Here is a 6,099-nt window from a genome sequence, read left to right as displayed (position 1 = left end):
TCAAACTTAATTTTTTGTTTTTGAAATTAAGGCAACTGCGGGGACTACCAACAGGCGGCGTACCTGCTACGTGTTGGTGATGAGCAAGCTAGCCAAGGGGCAGCATAGTGAATCGATGAAGAAGCTGGAATCCTAATAGGAGGAATATTTTCAACTGGTTTGACGCATGTTGGAGGAGGTATTCTCGCCCACTGTGGTTATCCAGCATTTTAGCCTGTTACATGCCTTATCTTCTTTTCTGAATTCTATATAGTATATTCTTTCGATTTTTTTCTGTAAAAACAAAGCATGTGAGCTCATCTGCTATAGATTCGGGAACAACATATGTGCAACATAGTAGTAATAACGCCTTTTAACTTCAATATATTCCATGAATGTCATAGATTCTTCCAGTTTTCATTACAAATATATCAGAGAGCATAGCACTTAGGCGTTCAAGAACATCTTTAATAGAACAGAATTCTGGCTGCTAAATTTAGATAGTACAGAATATACAACACAAAGTGTTCCTTATTATGGATGATCTGACACCATGACGTGGCATCATTCCACCATCTTCTTCTATTTGAAATAGGTTTACAAGTTGGCACATCTGGAGACCAATATAACCACATTAAAGCCTCAATTCTCCTGAACACGAAATATTTGTCAACCCTGAATCAGCAGAAATTATGAAGTGATTAGTGCATGGCATGACTTACGGCTACTAAAATGATAAACTTCTAAGGAGCTTCTTTCATAAGTTGGTTTTCAACACAAACATAGTAGGGGAAAAGAAATATTGGAAAAATGCACTTGCCTCATCTCTCCAAAACATCTTTGTAGACAATGTTCTTGGTGCTTTTCCCGGATTTATCGACATCCTTGTTTGGCTTGGCCAAAATCCGTGTTGTCTCTCTCGACACTCCTCTTGACAATGCAACATATAGCTGACCATGTGAGAATACTGGCTCGGGAAGGTAAATGCCAACATTTGGGATGGTCTGACCCTGTGCCTTGTTAATTGTCATCGCAAAACTCAGACGGATGGGGAACTGTTTTCTCTTAAGTTTGAAAGGAAGTGAGATGTCCTCGGAGGGCGACATAGGGATCCTAGGTATAAACACCCTCTTTCCAGCATGCTGACCACCAACAATCTCTGCATCGATTGCATTATCTTGAAAGGCTCTGATCATAAGCCGTGTTCCATTGCATAGACCATTATGAGGGTCGAGGTTCCGTAGCAGAATGACCGGGCAGTTGACCTTTAATTTCAAAACATGTGGGGGCAAGCCATTTGGTGTGATCGAGTTCAAAAAATCAATTGTGTAATTATTCTGTAGGTCATCCTCGATTGAGTCAAAACTATGGTATAACTTTTCTTCACCTGGAAACCTGGAGATCATCTTGTCATTCAGGTCATCGACATGATCGTTCTTGGTCGATAGAATAGCACGTGCACTCATGTACTCTCTGGATGTAGCATTGGCATGCAACGATGGGAAGACATCTTCGATGAGCATGTTAATAGCTTTTTCATCCTCGGTATAGCCAATGACAATGTCGTCAGGGAGACGGACATAGTCGTCGCCAATTGTCTCTTCAGTTCCATTGCCTATCCTTAGGAGGTATTCCGAGAACCAAGGATCAGCCTGTGCCCGCATATTGCGTGTGAGACGTATCTTGCGGGTCTTCTCCCAAAGATAGGATCTCATAAGTGTAGCATCCGTGATCTGCGCTCTTGTCCCATGTGTCACAACAGGTAGGACCTGCCTAAAATCACCACCAAAGACGACAACCTTTCCTCCAAACGGCAAAGAACATTCCATTATATCCTGTAGTGATCTATCAAGCGTCTCAACTGCTTGACGTTTTGTCATAGCGACTTTGTCCCAAATTATCAAGGACGCCTGTCTAAGCAACTCCACTGTACCACTTTGTTTTGTGAAACTGCACATACTATTGACAGTGAGCTTGATTGGTATTTTGAACCGAGAGTGTGCTGTCCGTCCTCCAGGCATTATCGATGCTGCAATACCAGATGTAGCAGTTGCAATCGCCATTTGGCCCATGGAAGGCACCTTAGCAAGCAATGCCTTGTACAGGTACGTCTTCCCAGTGCCTCCTGGACCATCAACAAAGAATATCTGGCTTTTTTTGTTCATCACATGATCCATTATGTCATTGAAACCAGCCAACTGCTCATTGTTCAAACTGCTAAATAGATCTAGATGTTCTATGTCCGCGGTGATTTGCCTCTCTTCTGTTACCTCTCTGTACTCACCGTCATAAGAACCATCGGTCTCTACCAGATCCGGAAGTCCATAGTTTTTAATATCCTTTCCCATGGATTGCAACATATCCCTAATATCTCTAAGGACCATCTGCTCAAGTATTGACTCATTTGATTCATTAAGACGGTAATCCTCACACATTGATGGTAGATGTTTCTCCCACAATTGTCAGATTTCTGTTGCCTCACAAAAAACCAATATAGTCGCAAACAACCGTCTTAGGGCACAAGGCATCTGAAATGTGGCCGCCTCTGTCATGCAATCATCAAGAGTCTTGTCGTGCTCAATGAGGCCTAAGTGTTCACATGCCTCTCTGAAGGAAGTGCACATGTTGCCATTTACTATTTTTAAATCATCAAATGAAGTGGCACCTCGGACATGACTTAGCAACACACGCAAGTAGTACCTCTCTCCTTCAGCAGGGTGTGCGTAGACAAGTCTTCCAATCTGCGATCTGTTATTTCTTCTCTTCTGCCACTTCTTTTTTCCAGCTATCCATCTATAATGCTCTGGAAACTCTCTGTACAACAATTTCCGTGCTTGCGGAATCTTCCGGTTCATCTCAAAGTACTCGGTAAGCATGGACCTAGATGAAGATGGTCGAGCGACAACATCTTCTAGATTTTCACCAGATTTAAATGCAATTGTATGCATATTTGGCAAATGAAGTTGGAGCTGTAGCATTGATGGACTGACACCAAACATTTTAAAACCAAAAATCCTGTAAATAGCCTCTGGAGGAGATACATAGCGTGCATCCCTATATTGTCGGATTTCATTGATGATTCCACCATCATTGATTATGTCCTGCTCAAAAGCAAATGACGTCCGATCATGGCCTTTATAGATGTACTTGAACAAATACTTCACTGCCTTGATGCTAGAGCATGCTTCAACATTAATGTGGCAGTTGTATCGCATAAGCAGACAAGGGTTGTAAGGGACCACCCATCTATTATCCAAATTGGCTCCTCTGATCCTAACTCCATGCCCATCGTCCCTCCTCCGATAGATGGGATAAGAGTCTCTCCCTTGTTGTGTGGCATCACAAAAATCTCGCGGATAATGGAACCTACACTGTCCATCAATCATGCACGGATAACTTTTTTTCAACTCACCACAGGGTCCGTGCAGCATGTGTTTGACGACCAGCTCATGCAGAACTGGGTGTTTCTCTTTGTCAGGTATCTCTGCGGATATCACCCGATCATAGTCATCCGGGGTTGCCAACTTGCTATTTGCTTTCATGATTAAAAGTATATGCTCATGAGGGAGGCCTCGTTTCTAAAACTCTGTGACATGTACATAAGCTGCGACTTGTCCGAAATGCTTACCCTTAATTAGCAAGTCCATCATATCTCGTTGTTTAGCCCTATATACCCTTGCCACCAGGTCTAGACGGTCTTGTGGCAGTTGTCCAGGCATCAGATTAAGTGTTATCTCCTCCCAGTAGGGATTGCAAGTCATCGTGATAAAATAATCCGGTTTACCCCACCATTGGACTATTGCCATTGCATCGAGGAACCTTTGCTGCACGTCGCGATCACCACCAGGAAACGTGCGTGGAAGCACGATTCTCTTACCAATCCGATCACCACGTGACTCGCCGACAACGATGGTGTCAACAAGACCCTGTAATAGTATACTTGGTCATGGAAAAGGCATGTTTTTCAAAGTGTTGATGTAGTAGGGTGTATTAGTATAAACGCAAGCACGATACCTGGTAGAGGTAAGCTCGTATAACCTTTTGATTCTCTGGCTTTGAGTATCAGTCCAGCCTCATAGTCTCAATCTTGATATACATGTCAACAGCCCACTGTTGGAAAAGGCGTCCACCGAACAAGACGATGTTAAAAAGCTTCTTCCTGACCTGTAGCTTGAAGCAGTAGTACTCCCTCGCACTAACAAATTTCCTGGATTGTGTTGCATTCACCTCATTGTCAACAAAATCCTCATCTTGGTTATCCTCATTATCATCTACAATATCGAATATAAATACAAGTATAATGGCTGGAATCATAATGATTGACAACATAAGATTTGTTTATTAAGAATAAGTGGTACACTATAATGACCGGCACCTGCATGTAAATCACTGGCATGGTCTTCATCTGGCACAAAATTCCCAACTTGTTCCCTTTCATTAATCAAATTATCTTCTGTTTTGTTGGGGGAGCAAGACATAAGTTTTTATTCACCAACACAGTAAGTAGATAATGCCATAACAATTTAATAATGAACATCATACCTGCATGTAAATCAGTGACTCGGTCTTCATCTGGCCCAAAGTTGCCAACTTGTTCCCTTCCACCCATCAAGTTTTCATCTGCTCGATAGGTGAACGAAGACAAATGTTATTATATTTATAAAGATAGTATGTAGATAACACAACAATAATGAATAGAATACCTGTATGTAATTCAGAGGCCCGGTTTTCTTGCGGATCTGAATAATGCGCCGGATATTGGTTTGTGTCATTGTGTTCCTGAACATACGTCATCCAGCGATTCCAACCTGTCTCCCCACGTGGGAAAAACAGTGGATATGACAATGGATCATAGCACCCATAGTATGCTCTAATGTACAGGGGCCGGTCGCCTTTTTTTCCATGCACAACAACACTCCTGTCAAAACAATTTTGTGGGTCCCTCCCTTCAACCCATATAGCTGCCACCTGAGAAGTCGTTGGGGCATTATACCTACGTTGATCCAACTTGATATCTGTGTTTAGTGAGATCTTGTACTCATCTAGATTTGGAACGGATCCAAGGCTCTTGAAAGCCTGTGCATAAGGGTTCGGCTCTAGTATTAGCAGAATTTTACGTATGAGTTCTATATTCAGATCTGGAGACCTCTTAGCCCTGTGCACCAAGTTATGATCTGTATCATAAATATAGAGCTGCAAATGCCTAGGACCATTATCAGCCGGCACCAGATCATCAAGAGCGTGGTACAACCCCCCACATGCACGAAAGGTATATACGCCGGTTCCTGCCGCGGTGCTTACTCGACGATCAAGGGTGACTCCAAGACTTGTGAATGAGAAGTGAGAGTTGAAATACCGTATGTTGTCTCAAAAATATTTAGCATCGTCATCACCTTGACTTGTGAACAGCCATTTCAACTCATCCGGAACCTCAGGTGTAAACAAACCTACTTTCCCCTTTCTGCAACAAAATGCAGGTCCCTCATACTGAAACCGCAATGCTCCACAGTGGAGGTAGTCCCTAACTTTTCTAAGGACGTGGTGATTTTTGGATAGGTTCATGTACACCATAGCATGAGGATCATTTGTGTGTGTTCCATCAGTGTGACGTCGTTCACGGTAGGATTCAAACTCAATATCTGGAACAAAATTTGAATATTCAGGCACCATTTGTTACAGAAATGACAATATTATATTATATGGTAACTCATCATAGCAATAATGTACCTTGGTGGGCGAACATCCTAGCTTCTTCATCAGGCTCAAGGTATTCAGCTTGTAGAAGGTTTCCGTCTCCACAACATTCTGTAGTAGGCAAATATTAGTTTGTAGAAGATATCGTATATTAAAGACAGAACCATGTATGCATTAATGCGAACCATCAATATTGTTTGTGTTGCCATCCGGCTCCAGTATTCCATATGCATCATTGCCGTGGTCGTTGCCTGACAGAATATTCAGCTTGTAAAATGGGCAAGACTGAGCGATGAATGAAAGGAATGAACCAAATAGTAGTCAATTAAAGCACCATTATAAGTGTCGATGGGATTGTGTCCACATGACGGCGCAGTAAGTATGTTGTCTGGGCTCATCCTCCTTCGAGAGTTTTGTATCCGATAC

Source organism: Triticum dicoccoides, chromosome 1A (genome assembly GCF_002162155.2).
Source record: "Triticum dicoccoides isolate Atlit2015 ecotype Zavitan chromosome 1A, WEW_v2.0, whole genome shotgun sequence".
Taxonomy (NCBI): domain Eukaryota; kingdom Viridiplantae; phylum Streptophyta; class Magnoliopsida; order Poales; family Poaceae; genus Triticum; species Triticum dicoccoides.
The sequence above is the reverse complement of the archived record's forward strand: the minus strand, read 5'-3'. Positions refer to the sequence as shown.